Source organism: Macaca nemestrina, chromosome 12 (assembly GCF_043159975.1).
Source record: "Macaca nemestrina isolate mMacNem1 chromosome 12, mMacNem.hap1, whole genome shotgun sequence".
Classification (NCBI taxonomy): domain Eukaryota; kingdom Metazoa; phylum Chordata; class Mammalia; order Primates; family Cercopithecidae; genus Macaca; species Macaca nemestrina.
The window spans coordinates 22,035,345-22,054,970 of record NC_092136.1 but is presented as its reverse complement, the minus strand read 5'-3'; the positions used below and the strand labels follow the sequence as shown (position 1 = coordinate 22,054,970).

The 19,626-nt window shown below is 37.1% G+C and overlaps 1 long non-coding RNA gene across 1 annotated transcript in view; it reads left to right on the top strand.

Annotated features, from left to right (window-relative positions):
* The window catches only part of LOC139357467 (uncharacterized), a 48,054-nt gene extending 30,939 nt beyond the window's left edge, over positions 1–17,115 (top strand). Inside the window, exon 3 of the long non-coding RNA XR_011610647.1 lies at positions 16,210–17,115. This is a non-coding gene — a long non-coding RNA (uncharacterized lncRNA). The remainder of the gene's footprint in view (positions 1–16,209) is intronic.
* The last annotated feature ends 2,511 nt before the right edge of the window (positions 17,116–19,626 follow it).

The window sequence follows — 19,626 nt, the reverse complement described above, 5'->3', positions numbered from 1 at the left end:
AATATCTCCATCTATAAAATTAGGTGCTTTGGGGGTCAGACCCCTTCCATTCATGCATTAATTCAACAAATGTTTATTGAGCTTCTGTACTACGTATCAGGTCTTATTCTAGACATTGGAGATATAAATAAATTATTCTTCCTTTGATAATCTGTTGAAAGCTATGGACCTTGTCCCCAGCAAAAAGGAAAACAAAAAACAAAAAAAAAACAGACATTTTATATACAATTTCAGGGAGCTCAGGACATCCCTAGGTTCCATGGACCCCAAGTTAAAGTTTTTTTCATCAAGTGTCTAAGGCCTACATTTTACAATATGAAGGTTTGAGTTTAGGTTACATAGTCAAATCTTGGTTTTTAGTTGTTCTTTTTTTTTCCCCCCCAGTAGTACTTTGTTGCATTTTTATTGTGATTTTGGCCTTCCATTTTTGGAGAATAAATATTTGGAACTTAGTTAATACTGCAAGTGGCTAGAATAAATGCTGAACAGCAGCTCGTAACTGAGAGGCAAGGCAGACGTGGAGCTGAGGACAGAAACAGATGAGAAGTTTTGATGACTAATCTCAGCCTGGTCCTGCGGAATTTCAAAGAGGTAATCCATCTTTTAGGCTAAGTATTCTTGGTAAAGTCGATGGTTCCATGGAGGGAACGGAGGTTTATGTTGGAGCTGGACAGTATAAGATCACAGTGCCAGGGCTCATGGCAAAGATGGATTTCCTCTGGTGCTTTTGACTACCAGGCACAATCATAGCTGGACAGGTCAGGGATTCATTGAGAAGGAAAGACCCATCCACTTCTGGCCCTGTTGGGTTGGTAGACTGGCTGCTTCCACGTAGTGCAGCAAGGGTCTCTATAGCAGGCAGTTATGTTGAGATCTTCAGTGAAGGAGAAATTGGGAGGCTGAAAGGCTCAAAACAGACATAGATAGGTCTGTGTGCAAAGGTTTCACCTTAGTTCCCACTCTTTCTGAGCATTTTTCTTCCCTCCTTTCAGCATCCTCAGAATTCTTACTTGCATTGAGGAAGACCAGAACTTTTTTATTTAGGGCAAGGGGCATTTACTGACTTTAGGACTGATCAGCTACTAACACAAACTGGACTTTAGGTGGGGAGTTAGATGCTCTTATTCAGCACTCCCAGGTAAACAGCCAGTGGAAGTCACTGCTAGGAGAGGACCCTAGAAGTGAAGTGATCCATCTTTGAAAGAGCCAGATAGGAATCTGAGCTTGTAAAATCTTTGTGTTAGGTTGTGGGGAGGACAGGATGAAGTGTGGGAAGAAAGCAACAAGTTGCTGCTGCTGAGGCTAAAGTACAGGAAAATCCATCAAAATATAAACTTTTAATCTTCTCAATTTCCTCATTTGTAAAATGGGGATAATGATAACGTCCTTCACCGTAAGGCTTTGGTGAGGATTAAATGAGATTATACATGTGTAAAGAGCCTAGTCAGTGTTCAACAAATGTTAGCTATTATTATTATTATGGTGTTTTCTTTCCTGTCTGACAAACATAGCAATGCCATACAAGGCTTAAATCATAGCATCAGCAGCTATAGGACCAGAGCTATTCCTAGAGTGACAGATAAAAGATAATCTTTTCTGGAAGCATCTGTCCATTTGCTCCATAGCCTGCCAGTGCCCAGGATTACCCGCTGGGAGCAAATCAGAAGGGTTGATAGAAAAATCTTTTTCTCTACTTTATGTGTCCCTACATGAAGATTATCTCTTTCTTGTTTCATTCTCCTTTTAATTCCTTGCTTTCACGTTCCTTTTAAAATCAATTGAATTTAATTACAATTGTTTTTGCAAATCACTCTTTTTGCCTTTATTTATAATAATAATAATTATTATTATTATTTTGATTGGGGAGAAAAAGTGATTCACCTAGGATACTTTTATTTTCAGCATATATCTAGTCCTAAATTTTCAATGTTTAGGAAATTTCCAACAAGGAAAGAAAAAAGGAAAAATAGAAGGGCAAGAATATGTAACAATATTCACTGTCATAAATGTTTTCTCTTTCCTTTTCCTGCATATTTAATCTTCATTCTTTCCTTCTTCTGACTTTACTTTTAGCATCTTATAAATCTTTTTGTCTCCTCTTAAAACACCCCCTGCCTCAAAATCTTTGTTCTCCTCGTTTTGATCCACTGAACTTGTCCTATCAGGCATTTATTTTTAAGTCTTGGCTGCAAACTGCAGGGCTGATTATAGGAAGAATGTGATATGGTCCCTACATTTTCTGGGTAATGCTAGGAGAAAACACCAGGGCCACCATTTGTCCCCTGAACCTGTTGAACACATCTGAGGCCATTCCAAAGAGAAGCAAAAACTATTTTTGTTTTTGTTTATTATCTCTTTATTTTATTCAGTTTTCATAGAAATTGGAGCCTTCCTCATGGACCTTTCTACATTTCCACTTTCCCACATTTAAACCCACAGCCTATGCATTGCTTCCACTTGGTGACTTTTCCTTTTTTCTGTCTTTTAAAAAAAAATTCTAATAAAAGGTTCAGGGATACATCAAACATGGCCTAGATAGTGGTCTTGCTATCTCTCCTTTTAACTGTTTAAGGGCAGGATGATGAAGGCAGTATTGGAAGGAAGCAGTGAAACCTGTTGGTCAAGAACAATGGGTTTTGAAGACCATTGAGATTTAGGTTTTTTGCCTAGTTCTGCCCTTATCAGCTGCATGCCCTTGAGCAAGTTATCAGCTGCATGCCCTTGAGCAACTCTGAGCCAGTTTCCTCATCTGTAAAATGGGGATATTAAAAGTAGCTGATCATAAGATCGTTGAGAAGATGAAATGAGCTGTCAGTAAATACACGTTCCAGTGCATCAGACATATAGTATGTACTCAAGCGAGATGAACTGTTATTATTGTTAAGACAAGTTCCTGCAGATCCAGGTCTAAATATAGTCCAACAGTTGCTGGAGAAGTTGAACCTTGAATAAGGAAGCAGAAAAGTGAATGTAAAATGACTAGGAGTCATGAGATAAGAGAAGAGTCTAAATAAACTCTTGGAATTTCACAAGTGTCCCAATCTTACCAAGATTTTCCAGATGTTGTGAATTGGGCTGGGGCTGAGTCTGGAGCTGAACCAATAACGACTGCATAGGGGGGGTTCGCTCAGGGGTTCCTGGCTTCTAAGTAGTAGACTCTGGTCAGTTAAATTGCAAGGACATTGCACCTTGAACTTTTAATACCTCAACTGGCAAATCATTAACATTAACCCGGTAGAGGAGCCATGATCCCCAGGGTCAACTCATCTTTAAGGCCCAGATTTTAAGTTTAGGGGAAAAAAAAATCAAGACAAGAAATAATTTTACCATTTATTTTGTGGTGGAGTGAGTGATTTTTTTTTTTTTTTCTTTTGAGACAGAGTCTCACTCTGTTGCCCAAGCCGGAGAACAGTGGTGCAATCTCAGCCCACTGCAACCTCCGCCTCCCAGGTTCAAGTAGTTCTCCTGCCTTAGCCTCCAGAGTAGCTGGGACTACAGGCACATGCCACCACGTCCGGCTAATTTTTTGTATTTTTAGTACAGACGAGGTTTCACCATGTTAGCCAGGATGGTCTCAATCTCCTGACCTTGTGATCCGCCCACCTCGGCCTCCCAAAGTGCTGGGATTACAGGCCACTGCATCCAGCTCGATTTTTTTTTTTTTTTTTAAATTTGAATTTGTGGCCAAGAGCACTGGGCAAAGCATAAGAAAAAGAGGACAGAAAACATGCTTGCTACAGGTGGGGGTTCTATGAACCTAAATGAAATTATCAGGAAAATTCTGTACTTCTCAGCTGATGAAGGGTCAGTAAGTAATTTGATAGCTTATCAATTAATCTCAAACCAAGAGTGAATTAGATATAGCCCTCCAAACTATCTTTTAGATTTCTACCAGCTCTGAACCTCAACACCATGTTTAAATGAAATAATATTTAAATAAAGGAGGAAAACAGTTTTCCCTCAGTTAATTCTCTTATGCCTAATTTAAAAAATTTTTTTAATAAATAGGGTAATGAAATACAGAAACTGTCATTTATAATACAAATTATTAAAGAAATAGATTTTTACTGACAGCATACTGAATTAAAATTTGCTCAGTGTTGTTTATAAAACAAACATTTAAGCAAACATTTTAGGCCGTAATATAAATAGATGTCTAATCTAGTGTTTTCATATATTTGCAGGCTTGTAAAACTCTAAATTGTAGATATTTTCCTCTCAAAGTTATCCTTTAGGAAGTTTCTCTTGAAAAAACCTGTCTTACATAGTTTTACACAAGAAATCTCTGTATTTAAATATGAAGCAATCATGAAAACAGTGGCTATCACTTTAAATAACAAACAAATGAGATTTTAAAAATATGAATGCAAGCTTATTGCTTTTTTGAGGATTAGCTATTAGCTTTTGAGTTTATTTTTTAGTGATGCTTTAGAATTCTGAAAGGAAAATCTTTTTAAAAGAAGGAAAACCTGTTAAAATAAACTGTATAGTTTTATTTTCATTTTATAATTTAAAATCTTGTTTCTTTGTGAGCTACCTCTCAGCTAATCTGAGATTTAAAATGAAATTTTGTGTTTCTTTTTTTTTGTATTTGTTTTCTGTATACTTAACTTGTAAACACTAAAGATAATTTATTCCAGTAAAGATCATCATTTAACTAGAGCTCAACTATCTAAGAAGGTATTTTATTTATGACTATAAAACATTAACTTTCATATGACACAAAGAAAATATGACTTTCCACAGGGAGTTTTATGGTAATTCATTAATATGTTTATTTAGGGGAGGTGCACCACTTTCTTCTGCTTCATTCCTTAATTTGAAAATAAGAAATTTTTTGAGTTAATATTTTTGTTAGAAATATAGTTTTCAGTTAAAATATTTTTCCAGGTACGATTTTAAACTGAGAGCATTTTTAAACTAATTTTATTTTTAAGAGCTTATGTTTTAACACTAGGTTGATTTCATCTCAATTTTTTCTTTCTGTATGTGCTCATAGATTATAAAATGTATAGATCTTAATATAATGTATCAAAACAGGTTGTTTTATTTATAATATTTATACTTATGAAGGGATTATACATGACATTAAATAGTGACTGTTATTTATTTACTGCTTTGCTTTTTGGCAAAATTTTGTGTGTGTGTTTTTTTAATGCAGGAAGGCCTATAATAAATTAAAGCAGTAGATTCTGACATTTACTTGAGAATTAATAAAGTTTATGGAAATTTTCAGAAGTAATTCAAATTCACACCATCAAATATTAAAAATAAAAAAACCGGCATAAAAACCTGAGTCCCAGAGTTACTCCAAATTATTTTTTTCCAAAAATTTCACTGAATATTTTTTCAAATACTTCATTGTTTCTCATACCTTGCATTGTGACCACCCACCTGTTGTGTTTCAATATATTATGTGAGCATGGAAGAGAAGCTGAGACGTGAAGTGATCACAAGGATGAAATTTATTGTACTATTGCATACTTCCTTTTCCCTGCCATTTTTCTGAGCAGACAGGCACAACCTGGGGTATAATCTTTTTGAATACATGGGTCTTTTTCCATCCTTCCTGTTGACTGTTAATATGCAAACGTATGGGTAAAATACGGCTTATAGAGCCATTTTTTTTTTTAATGGAGGTTTTATGGTAGTCTGGAAGGGAAGTTGATGCCTGCTAATTTTTTTTTTCTCTTAAAGGGGATCAGGATCCTTTTTTGATGTCACACACTCTTAGAGGCTAAGATGCGTTTACTGAGAAGAGAGGAGGGAGGCTGTGTTCTCAAAAGATCCTCACTGACTGAGGGAGAAGTTTGTTACCAGCTAGGAAGTAACTTGGAGAGGACAGGGTACAGAGAGACATAGGGAACTTATTCCAACTTCTTAGCTTAGCGATGTCATGAAAATCCCGAAATCGTATGCTCAACGTTCGTCTGCATACTGTTAATTTCAAGGTCTTTCTTTTGTTTGCATATTTGCACACACATGTGCACATGCACACACAGGCACATATACTCACAAGCAAAGTCCCTAGGCCAACTTTCTCACCTGGAAGGTAAAGCCATTTGTATCTGAAGCCACCCTAATGTTAGAACAGTCTCAATTGGCTCAGGCTGACCAGGGCACTAGAATATGATTTCCCCTAAGTTTCATTTCAAATCAAAGTGGAGTCTGTCTGCCACATAAATAAACTAAATATTGACAATATCTTTTTGACATGGGATAGTCTTTTAATCAAAAATAGGTTACCATCAAATCTGAACTAAAACTCAGAACGTTTTTTTCCTTCCTTAAAAAGATTGATTATGGAACTGTGCAAGTATCTGTGTCTGACAATGCTAAATCAAAATACCTTTAAGTAAAATTTTCATCTCCAGCCTTAAGTATAGGGAAATCCCAACTAGAATGCTTTAGCATCAGTATCACATAAAAAAAAAAAAAATGCAATTCTCAAGCTTCTAAATCCTGCGAAAAGAGAAAGAACTGATTTTATCTTCGTAAACTACCTTGAGAGCTTTAGAAGAAAAACAGTAAGAAATATAATTATAACCTTTAATGTTACTGTAACCATCATTATTTACTGATGATTTTGTGATTAAAAGGTATTGCTACTGAGCAACAAAGAAAAAAAAATCCAGGACAATTAAAGGAAAAATAATTAAAATATAAAAAGAAAAAGGAAAGAAAAAATCTGACTATGGGAAATTAAATTTAGAGGACTATTTGACATAAGTTTAAAACATACAGTATAAATATCACATGAATTTCTGTGCCACTCTGTTCTTGCAGAAAAACACATGCATAAACCAAAATTTATACATAGGAAATATTTCTAATCGATATCAAGCTTATTTAAAATTTCACTGCTGTTAAATTTGCTACCATATTTGGATAAATATACAAATTAATACTCTCTGAAAAATATTTCTTTTTTTCCAAACTAGGAACAAGATTGAAAGGGGAAAAGGTCAATGCATCCTTCACCCTAATAATTGGATTAAGGGTTTTCTGAGTCATAACTATGGTTAACTTTTTAAAATCTTAATTACTCCATAATCACAAAATCCTTGAAAAAGTAGTAATTATTTAAAAATATCCTGAATAAAAATATACAATTTTGGGGAAGGATCTTCTTTCAGAAAAAAAAAAAAATTATAGCAATTTCTGCAAAAACAAATAAGAAGGTTGAATCTAATTTATGTGAAAACACATAGATTTGGAGGGAAAGATTCTCTTAGGGAAAATTCTCAGCAAATAGAAAATACATATTTGATTTTAGGAAAAGCATTCAATATAGTAAAAAAAAAAAAAAAAAAAAAAAAGTACCCTGAAAGAATACTATATATTTTATCAGGAAATTAAATTTTAAAAATATTCTATTAAATTTTTTGCTCAAAATTTCATGAACTGATTTGGTTTTCTTTTCTTTTTTTTTTTCTTTCCTTTTAAAAATTGTATTGCTATAACAACATTGATCTCAAAGCTGTGCTGCTCCTTGTAGACTGGCTGCTAAGTCTGGCCTTCTAAGAGCTAATGAACTGACTAGCTGGCTGGTCTCTTATTTCCAAAGAGCTCTCATGCTCCTCCTATGTTTGCATTAAAAATGTGTTTTACCCTGTGGAGTGCATTAGTCACTTGTTTTTCATTTTCATTTTCTTTCTGGATGTTTTCTTTCTCTTCAGAATGTCACATCCACTTGCGCCCACCCTGCCAAAATGTACCCAACCAAAAAAAGATTTTTTTTGTCTTCTTTCTTTTTCCTTTTTCTTATTTAAACATTTCTTTTTCCTGCAGAGCAAATACCTTTACATGTAGCAAACTTGTAATCCTTGTGTAGTCAGAGTCTTTTTATTGGGACCACTCTGGTATTTCTACATTTGAGGCCCATTATTATGTGGCCTTGGGTAAAACGGTCTGGGTGAAATACCAGAACTGCACAAATTTTCAAATATCTGTACTGCACAAATATTACATATAAATAAAGGTGTGAGACTGACCCTGACACTAGCAGCACCGAAGCCCCTGTTTATTCTTGGTTTTCTATAACAGCAGAAGAGTCAAAGGGCTCCGTATATCCTTCAGATCTGAGGTGGGCTCTGCCGACCTCAAGCTGAAGTTCTTGGGTTTTCATGGAGCTGTCTAAAGTGGAGTTTATGTTGCAATGTGTATATGCATGTGTCTTGTATATATGTTGCATCTTTTCACCCAGATCTGTCTGGGAAAGGGGTTAGCCCAGTCTAATAGATAGTTTTGAAAACAATGGTTGAATTCAGATCAGCTGGTAAGTGATACGCTTTCATTGATTATCTGACTAAAATCAACGGTTACATGCACACCCTCTCCCCTGCAGAAGTTGATGCAATGCTGTTGATTTATTCATTTATTTATCCAACAGAATATCCTGTGGGTGATTAGTCAGTTTTAGATGTAAATGAAGAGAGTGTACTTGTTAATGTTACTCATTGGATTCTATACGTCTGTGGATTTTTCAAGTGATCTTCAATTGTAAGATTTATGTATTTAAAATTAACCTTTATTAATTTCTTATTAACACCACCAACAACAAAAAAATGGTAACCCCCAGTGGGGAGTAACCAAGCAATGGTTTTACTATTCATGTATTTATCTGAACAAATGAAAAATAATTCTTGAACATATATGCTCATGGATTGACAGCTTTCCACCTCTCTCCCCATTGTACATGAAGAGAAACCATTCACAGAACACACATACACACACACAGCGAGCAAGAGAGAGAGAAAGACAGAGAGATCTGCTGTCCTATTGCCATGTTTACATTATCTTCCATATTTTGGTGTTTGCAAGTTGGCCTGAAGAATGAGTCCGTTCTCAAGTCATTTTGATTACACTCATTCAACGTAGAATCTTAGGATTTTGGTAGCACTGATAGGGACCCTCAAGACCATCCAGCCCAAACTCCCCATTCTTTGTTTTGTGTTGTTTTGTTTTGTTTTTTTATAGGGATAAAGTCTCACTATGTTGGCCAGGCTGGTCTCAAACTCCTGGCCTCAAGCAATCCTCTTGCCTTAGCTTCCCAAAGTCCCAGTATTACAGGAATGAGCCACTGCAACCAGCCTCAAACCCCCCGTTTTATAGAAGGAAAACTGAGGCAGCGTGAGAGGCACCATCTTGCCTAAAATTTGGAGAGAATTCATGATTCAGTGGCTGATCTGGGGTTAGAACTGTTCACCCTGATGAGACCTCACTCTAGGCAGAGTAGAGATGGGTATTGAGTTCTTGGGTAGGGTAAAGAAAAACAAGCAGAAAAAAAGATGGTGTGGTTTTCTGGCTGGGGCATTTTTCTTTTTCTTTTTTTTACTTTTTTGTTTTTCTCATTTGTTTTTGAGACAGGGTCTCGCTCTGTTGCCCAAGCTGGAGTGCAGTGGTGTGATCACAGCTTACTGCAGCCTCTATCTCCTGGGCTCAAGTGATCCTCCCACCTCAGCCTCCAGAGTGTCTGGGACTACAACCATACACCATGATAACTGGCTAATTTTTTTTTTTTTTTTTTAGCTATTTGTAGAGACTAGGTATCACTCTTGCCCAGGCTGGTCTCGAACTCCTGAGCTCAAGCGATCCTCCTGCCTCAACTTCTCAAAGTGCTGGTATTACAGGCCTGAGCCACCATGCCCCACTTAGGGTGTTTTTCTGAGACAGACCTATGAAAGACTAAATATCTGTCACCCTTTTCTCATGCCGTCCAACTGGGCTGATTAGTCTAACTCATTTTCTCATTTCTTTCATCAAGTCCCCCAAAGGAGACATAGTTTAGTGACTGCTTGTCTGAAGAAGTTCAGACATCAGTCTCCCTTCTCTTCGCGGAATAACACAACAAACATTTGTGAACACCTGAAATGTGTGAACACTTTGCCACATATTAGCAACACAGGATAAATTAGATGATATCTGTGGAAGTGCCTGGCTCCTACAGTAGATGTTCAGTAAACATTCATTCACTTACCACCTATAAGGACAGATTTTAGTCAAGGCAGATTTAAACAGCAACGAATTCCAGGCAAAATGAATTAAGTGCTAACTAGAGGTCAAAACAGAGTGCTGTAGCACTGAAAGGAAGGAATGCTTCATTCCCATAGGTGGTTAGGGGGTCGGGAGCGTGTGAACCGTGCCTTGTAAGATGAGTAGGATTTTGATAGAAAGATCTGAATTAGGGCTATGTCTGGCTATGAGAACTCCACAGTAAAGGTCCAGAGTGGTGGGTGCATAGTATATTCAGGAAATGTTGGTGAATATATTGTCATTGGAACATTGGGTAACGGGAACGATAAGGAGGAAAAGGAAGCCACAAAGGTAGTTAGGTGCCAGATTGTAGAGGAAGTTGAGTGCTGAACGAAGGACTTTGGACTAATTTTTGAAGGCACAGGAGAGCCACCGAAGGTTTTAGACTGAGGGAGTTGCTCTTGGGTGATAATAGTAGAATAGTTTGGAAGAGCAAGAAAAATGGAAATGGAGCTGGCAAGTGGCTCTGACTAGTCATGGTCATTAAGAAAGGCCTCCCTCTTTTGGTTTGTTTTTTGTTTTGTTTTGTTTTGTTGTATTTTGTTTTTTGTTTTAAGATGGAGTCTCACTCTGTCACCCAGGCTGGGGTGCAGTGATGCGATCTTGGGTCACTGCAACCTCCACCTCCCAGGTTCCTGCCTCAGCCTCCTGAGTAGCTGGAACTACAGGCACATGCCACCACAACCAGCTAATTTTTGTATTTTTAGTAGAGATGGGGTTTCACTATGCTGGCCAGGCTGGTCTTGAACTCCTGACTTCAAGTGATCTGCCCACCTCGGCCTCCCAAAGTGCTGGGATTACAGGCAGGAGCCACTGCGCCTGTCCCCCTCCTGCTTTTTTTTTTTTTTTGTATCATTTCAAGGGGAGTCAGAAGAGTTGTGACAGTGCTTGATAGAAATTCAAGTATGATGACACCATTCATATGACCAGGAGTGATCTACTCAGTTCCCTCTAGAACTCTGGGTACCAAGTACTCATCAGTGCCCTCCAAAATACAGCCAAGTTATTGGGCATCCTGGGGTAGAAAAGGCTCATAGCTTGGGTGAAAGAATGGCCTCCAGACACCCAATGGCTTCACCCAGAGTTATGTGTTTTATGTGTCTGGTTTCCCAGGTCACTTGTGATTCTTTGCAACTGCTTCCCCAGAGAAGATACTACCCCCTTCTTCCCAAGTGAATCCCGAACCCGATAAGTGTCTGTTTATGTATCATCTCGCCCCAGGTGTGTTAGATGTGGGCCTCTCAGAAAAGAGCTGATTTTTAATCTTGTTTTTGACCCGCTTTTATTAGTGAATCCGTTTCTTGAGTGGAGGTATTTTTTTTTTTCCTGCCAAACTCGATCTCGGTGAAACTGATTCATTCTTCTTGCATCCCTATTGCTGTCCATGCCAGTATATGCCCATAGGAAAGTATCTTTTTGTGGGTCTCAGAGTGGGAACTAGACCCTTCTTTTACTCTGTACATCCTGCAGCTCTCTTCTCTTCCTGCTTTGTTTTCTTGTGCTCTGTGCCTGTCACTTTTCCCCTTCTGCCCCCTAGGATTGCCATCATTGTTCCTAAGCACTCTTCCTCTCTTAATCCTCTTGGTTTCAACTGCCCCGCCTTCTGAAACTTTTCTCGTTCATTCGTCTCAGGTCTCTGCTCTGACATGCCTGTGCAGTGCCTTCCATGTCAGAGTGGGGTATGCAGGTGCAGACGAGACTCAGTCAGACCTCAGGATGAGACAGGATCACCAGGCAAGCCAGCCATATATGTACCTGTGTGGGGGTAGCACTGTCATATCACATCTGCACATCACATCTGCCCAGTGGTGTGTGTATGTTAGAGAAGCAAGTATCCTTTAGGATATGGACCCTAAACCAGACGTTTAAAAAATCTGAGTTTTGTTGCCAACTCTGCCACCAATTCCTTACATCACTTTGGACAATATCATAGTTGAGGAATTAAATAGAATCTGTCTGTTAGTAAATAACACATATACTCTCCCTCTGTTTTTTAATATTATTGCTATCTGCTCAACTATCTATCCATCTATCCACTAATTCTTATACCTGGATAAAAAGTTTCTGGAACGATGTTCACCTAATGGTAATGATGGTCATTTCTAGATGGCAGGACTTGGTGTGATTTGTTTTTTTCTAACGTTCTTTTATGCTTTTCTGCGCTGCTTGAATTCCTAATAGGAAATCAGAATGCCTGGAGTGAACGTTAGCTCAGATCACAACAGCCTATGTGACCCTTAGGACTTAATCTCTCTCTTTCTCTCTCATTACCATCTGTAAGGAGATTTTGAAGGTCACATCCTTCTCCCCAAATCCATGATTCTTAATTTCTTTTTTTTAGTTTTTATTTTAAATTCAGGGGTACATGTGCAGGTTTGTTATACAGGTAAACTTGTGTCGTGGGGGTTCATTATACAGATTATTTCGTCACACAGGAAATAAGCCTAGTACCCATTAGTTATTTTTCCTGATCCTCTCCCTCCTTCCACCCTCCTTCCACCCTCCTGCCTCTGGTAGTCTCCAGTGTCTGCTTTTCCCCTCTATCTGTCAAAAGGTTATTTCCTTATTTATATAAAAATCCTTTCCTTGTTTTCACTTTTAAAGATAGTTTATGCTTTTACAAACAGTTTATGATTTTAATGATTTCCTAGGCACAGACAGAACAATGGATAGATAGATATAGACACTCAGATATTATTACTTTTACTCAAAATGGATCACACCGTACCTGCTATTTTTAAACAAAATTATTACATTTAACTTCACTTAAATTGAAATAAGAAAAGGGATTGCAGAAATTACTAAACCTCAAATAAACATTTCTTTTTTACTGAAGATATAATTTCTTAAAATATCCCTTCTAATGTTAAAAAGGGATTATGAAATACCTTAACAGGTTGTAGTCATTATCCTTTACCCTAGGTGATTCAGTGTTCGGCAGTACTGATTTATTTCCAGCTATGCAAGTTGAGAACTTAATACTCTTTTTTCTCTTCCCACCTCCGTTTCCCTCATTTAGATTTTTTACTGTTACATCACATTATTTTGTTATTGATATTTAGTTGTATTATTTTTATTTGTACATTGTCAAATTTTGTATTATTTCTATTTTTATAGGGCCATATTTTATAGCTATTGTTTAGCATTCATTCCTTTTAGTTGTATTCCTTTACCACATATTCTTCATTCTTGAGTTCTTTATTTAGGTGTATTGTTTCAGTGACTGGATTTCATTGTAAACACTTTTTTTCTTCTGAAACAGCCCATTGGTACTGTTTCATTGAGTTCTTTTAAATATGTTGCCTTTTTTAAAAATAGGGATACTATTCTTGTTTCACACTTCATTTCTGTAGTTATTTCTCCATTGTATTCCTGGTGTTAGATGTCGTGGAGAAGGCTGTCAGCATGTGGAAAAGGCTGTCAGCGTGATTATTTCCCTTTGTAGATAATTTACAATTTCTGACTAAGTCTGAAAAGTTTTTTTCTTTATCTCTGACGTTATACTTTGGTGTGCGAGCTTTACATTCAGTATTTCTAGAATCCAAGGTGCACTTTTCAATAGGCAGATTCAGTTCTACCTGGCTTAATGGTATTAACTATAAGATCTTAGCAAGTTACTTAACCTCTTCATGCCTCAATTTATTTATATGCAAAATATAAATTATTATAATACATACCCCATAGAATTGTTGGAATGATTTGAGTTAATATAATATATGTAAATTGCATAGAACAGTGTATGGCACGTAATAAGGATTATTTAAGAAGTTGCTCTTGTTTTAGGAAAATTTTCTTGTGTTAGTTCTTTTAATATTTTTTCACTTTATGTGTTGAGTTTTCTGCTTTAAAGATACCGGTTATTATTATTATTGATCATCTTTATCCCCCAGGTCTATTGGCTTCTCTCTGATTTAAGTCTTTTCCATATGCAAATATTTTTTTCAATCCTTTATTCTATAACTGTAATTTATTTTACTGCATCTATTCTGTCCTTTGGTATTTTTATTTATTTTTAATGATGTTTTGGCACCCATTTGTTTCCTTAGAGCTGCAAGCTGCTATTTATTTTTTCATCTCATTCTGTTGTTATATCATCTTATGAACTCATGTTCTTATTAGGCTATTTTCTTGCTAAAGGCACATGTGAAAATGTTTTCTTCTGTTTCTTGAATATTTTATAGGGTGGTTGTTTCTGTGTCTTTTGCATGCTGTGTGTGTGTGTGTGTGTGTGTCTTGTATATACTTGCATTGGTGTCATTCCATTTCTTTTTTCTTCATCACGCTTTAGTAGCCCTATCCATAGTATGTTTTCTACTTACTTTTATGGTGTTAGTGATGTCTTGACTCCCATTTCACAGTATCATTTGGTTTTTTCCTTGGGGTCTACAGTTAAAGAACTATCTTTTTTTTTTTTTTTTTTTTTAAAGTAGCTTGAGGGCAAAGGGAAAAGGAGGACTCACCTGAGAGCAAGGGCAGACTGTTAGACAGCTTAGGCTCAGTTCTCCTTTTGTAGCAGAGTTCACACTGTCTGGTTTGGGTGGGGTAATCTCCTTTTGATGGACAGACACCCTCTGGCTTCAGATTCATGCCCCATTCAGGACCTGATGCTGGCGTCTCCACTTCTGCCAGAGTCAGCCTCTTTGAATACTTCCTCTGTTTCTTCCAAGCAGCTGTTCAGTTATTTCCACTGCTTCCCAGTGAAGAAGAAAAACACTAGGAAATCCTCTCAGTTTGCTTCTCACCAGGTTTAGAATGTTCAGTGAGAATTCTCAGGATTGGCCTGACTTATCACCAGAGCTTTTGAAGAGTCAGGGAGCAGATGGGAACCTTGCCATTCTGTTGCCCAGCCCCACCCCAGAATGGATTTCTTTTCTCAGCTGCCCCTTTTTGAGCTTACAGTTTTGGCCATGCCCCTGTCCTTGTCAGTTGCTGCTGGTGAACTTTGCTGTTATTTCACTAGGTTTTGGGGAAGGAGTTTCTGTGAGGCAATGCTATTCTTCCCTCTTGACTCTGGGCCTTTGTCTGGGTTCATGCACTTCCATCTGTCTTGCTTCAGTTTCTCAGGAATATTGAGGAGCCGATATACACTTTAAAATTTTTTATGGAATTATATTTTGTTATAAAATCAATGCATGCTAATTGTAACCAGTTAAATAATGCAAAGATGTATAAATACAAAGTTTGTACCCCACCCCAAGTCCCCCATTTTCACTTCTGTGAAATAACAGCTTGGGAGTGGGAGGTAATGTCTTTAAAAACACAAGAACCTTTTAGAATCAATGTACAGTGTGAATCTATTGTTCCAATAATGTACGCACACAAATTTGGTCCTTTTGTACAACTCATTAATTTGCAGAGTGTTCTCAGTGTAGTCTTGGGAGACAACAATTTGAGGAAGAATGTAAACTCCGTGAGAGCAGGAATTTGGGGTCTTTTTTTATCCCCCACTGCTATGTCTTCACTGCCTGTAGCAGCTCCTGCCACATAACAGCACTCAGTACATTTTTGTTGAATAAAAAAGCAGATAAATGAATAACAGGCCTCAGATATTTTTATTTTGAAAGGCATTTATGCTATTTAAGGGCAATAGGCGAGGTCTGGAAGAGGAGTAGCTCTAGGCTATTTGAGTTAATGTATGTAATCCAGCTGTATCATCTTAGTTGTTGTAATTGTGGATTTATGCACCAAGAGGTGGATGGAAAACAGCACAGGAACATGGATTGAGGTAGAAGTTTGAATCTGGGCCTGAGTGTCCCCCTGTCAAGCAGAAGTGATCATTTCCTCTCTGGCCTAGGCTTTAGGCTCAATACTAATGTGAAAGGTCAGGGTTACGATGCAATCCTGGATAGCTTGTTTCATTTCAAAGACAAGATTCTCATCATCAAAGCCTCCAGGAAGCTGTTTTCCAGGCACAGGGAGGCTGGATGTGATATTGTGCATGGCTTTGTGCCCACCCAGCTCCATCCAACACTGGAAAAATGATGCAGAAAAGTTGCACACATCAAGACTGGCGGAATACTAGTTGGGGGAATTTAAGGAGGTACAGCTGCAAATTGACTCCACTTAGTATTTTCTCCTGAGACTTTATTTTTTATTTTTTATTTCTTGGTTCAGAGGACAGTAATATCTGAAGTGCACTTTTGCTGTTAATCAAATTCCATATTTTCTCTGCAGGCATGAACATACATCAGTAATGAGTGAAGCAAATCTTAGTTTGGTGAATTTGAGATCTTTTTGAATGAAAAGTGCTCTATAAATGTGATTTTATTTTTATTAACCACATTATTAAAAAAAAAAAAAACTTTAGGTTGTAATTTGTTTTTTGTGTATGGTTTCCAAGCACTTTGCCTGGTTGAGGTCCTGCATTTTTTGTTCTCTTCTCAAAAATTTGAAGGAATTACATTAATTTGGAAAAAAATCATTCTAAGTAGAAGAACTGATGCAGAAGGAGACATGTATGTGCTGGGATTCCTAAAGCACACATATTTGTTGGCTAACTTGAAGAAAAATGTTGTAAGTGATGGGTTATAGAAATGAATTTGGAATAATTATTAATTTATATTTTGAAATTCCATTGCCACTCTTAAAAAATAAAAGCTTCTTTTGTTTCTGTTTTGTTTTTGGTTTTTGCTGATTGAGGTTTTGGTTCTTGGATCACGTACAATCTGTGCCCCAATTATGCTATATTAAGTTTACATAAAACTTTATTTTAATATCTCATTTCTAATAAAAAATTCCTTTGAAGGGATCAGACCAGTATTTTTCCATATTTATTCTTAGCTCAGTGGTAGAGTTATATCAGAATTTAATCCAAATTTGCCATTTAAAATGTAGATATAATCTGTTAATACAGAACAATACATATTACTGATGTACTAACCTGACAATTTTGTGGCCAATATTTAAAAATTGTGATGCTGTTTGAGAAATATTTGAAATAAATGAAATGGAGCTTTTGTGTTTAAAAGTCATCATTATGTAACATAGGCTTATTTTGGATTGTAATATTTCAACTACATGGTTCATTCTTCTTATTAATTCCCAGATATATTTACCTTATAATATGTGCTGTACCTGAACAAAATGTATTCTTTAAAAATAAAACCTAATTATGAATATTCAATAATTTCTTATTTCTCTTCTTTCAAATTATTCAGAATTTATCATATACAACTAGATATTTATTTTGGTTGACAGTTGTTTAATTTGTGATGCTCAAAGTTTTATGGGCAAATAATCTTCAGTTAAGCTAGATATTCTTTATTTTAAAGGAGGACAATGTTGCACTAGCATTAGTGGGTTTATATGATGAAAGTTTCATTTTATTTAGTTGTTGGAATTTTCTTATTTTGTCAGTGTAGACCTATCTGAAAATTGTGTGCTTTAGCTTGTTTTTGTGATTTTTAATGTACTTTTATTTTTTTAAGGGCCACAAAAGTGATTTGAAGGCAGCTGCTGTTGTTAATAAAATAATGATGTCAAAAACTAAAACACAAAAATGGGAAAAATAGTTAAAGCTAAGGTTTCCATCATAATCCATTACTGGCATCAAATACAGGATTCTTCTAATGAGTTAGTCTAATGCTGTGATTCCACACAAGCCTCTTGGATCTGGGATGTATACCAGCTCACACCACAATAAGAACTTGAACTTTCTGTTTTTGAATATAGTTATGTGATCTTTCTACCTCTTAAATGTGATTTAAAAATTGCCTAAAATTCAGAAATTTTTCAATCATTTCTTAGTAGTTACTATGTACTCTACAATGATACAATTTTATATTTTCTATTTATTACAAGTCAAGTTACAACTGCCGTTCTGTAACCTTAGCAGGCTGCTAACTCTGAGTTTTAAGGCAGAGTGGTAACGGGCTTCCTAGAGTTACAGCGTCCTTTTTGCAAGAAGATATGAGGATTTGTTGTTGGGAGCTGCTGTGTTTGGAAGACTCCCAGGTGGCAAGAGTAATACTTGGCCAGGTTTTCTGGGGTCAGAATGGGCAGAATGTCTTGCTACAGCAAAAGCAGGTCTAGGTAACTAGAGATAATTCCCCAGGATTTCTGGGAACTGGAAGGATAAAGAGCCATGTGGGCACTAGACTGGAATTCTTTGTTCCTTCCCTTCCCATTTCTGTCTTAGGTGGTCCATGGAATGACAGGGGATTTTTTTCTGTGAGTGGTGGAAAAAAATTCTGGATTCGGCCGGGCGCAGTGGCTCATGCCTGTAATCTCAGCACTTTGGGAGGCTGAGGCGGGTGGATCGCCTGAGGCTGGGAGTTCAAGACCAGCCTGACCAACATGGAGAAACCCCATCTCTACTAAAAATACAAAATTAGCCATGTGCGGTGGCACATGCCTGTAACCCCAGCTACCTGGGAGGCTGAGGCAGGAGAATCGCTTGAACCCAGGAGGTGGAGGTTGCGGTGAGCCAAGATCATGCCATTGCATTCCAGCCTGGGCAACAAGAGTGAAACTCCATCTCAAAAACAAAAAAAAGTTCTGGATCAAGTATCAGCTCAGGTACTAAACAGGCTGTGTTGTCTCAGGTAACTTGCTCAACCTCTTTGTCTCCGTTTTGTCTTCTGTAAAATATCAACCATAATAATTGCCTATCTGTATCAACAGTTGCTCTGAGATCTAACAAAACAGAGTATACCAGAGGATATAAAGTGCTATATAAACATAAATAATTTATTATCATTATAAGTAAAAATTACAGACTTTTTCTGATAAATTGTGTGCCACAGTTCCTTGCATTCTGAGATAAAAAGCAGGCATGTATTCTTTGGGGAGTGTGTGTTAGAAAATACAGCAAAGAAATTAGACAGTCTTAACGAGTTGCCTTTTGTATTGTGAATACAGCTGATCTAATGGCTGAGGAGCCCAGAGTATCTAAATGAGGATGATTGGCAACACAGAGCAAAGAACTCTAATGCTATAACATCCTAGCAGGACAGAAGGAGGAAAGACCCTTTGAGGTCTTTGACATCTGCCTCTAGTCAGGTCATTTCCTAAAATATTCAAGGTGGAAGGGCCTGGTCTATTTGTAACTATCTCCACGAAGGGGCTTCTCATGAAAGGAGTAGTATAGTAGTATTTAATCAATGCAATCTACTTAGCGAAGTTCTTCCTGATGTCCGACTGTACTCATATCATTACAATTTGAGCATATTTCTGGAGATCAGGTGTTTCAAGATATGGGGGACAATTCACCTGCGTCCTAGTGGAATCTTATCCTGGGCACATCACTCCTAAAGTGGCCCTACTTCGGGGTTCCCTGAGTTGCAAGCAGGGCCATAGCTAAGGCTGCCATTTTGTGGAAGTGGAGTCGGTGATTACTACGTGATTACAGCTGAAGATCTCAGGGGAACTTTCTTTAATGAACAATCATCCTACCCGTTTATGTGGTTCATTAGGATTTATAAGATACTTTCTCAAACATTAGTGCATTTGGCCCTCACAATGAGCTCACCTGTCTTTGTCTTTGCTTTGAATATAAAGAGTTTGACACTTGAGGACTTTAAATTTGATCACTGCATTCACCCAGCAATGAAGAGTCAGGATACAGGACTCAAACACAGGACTTCTCCCTCC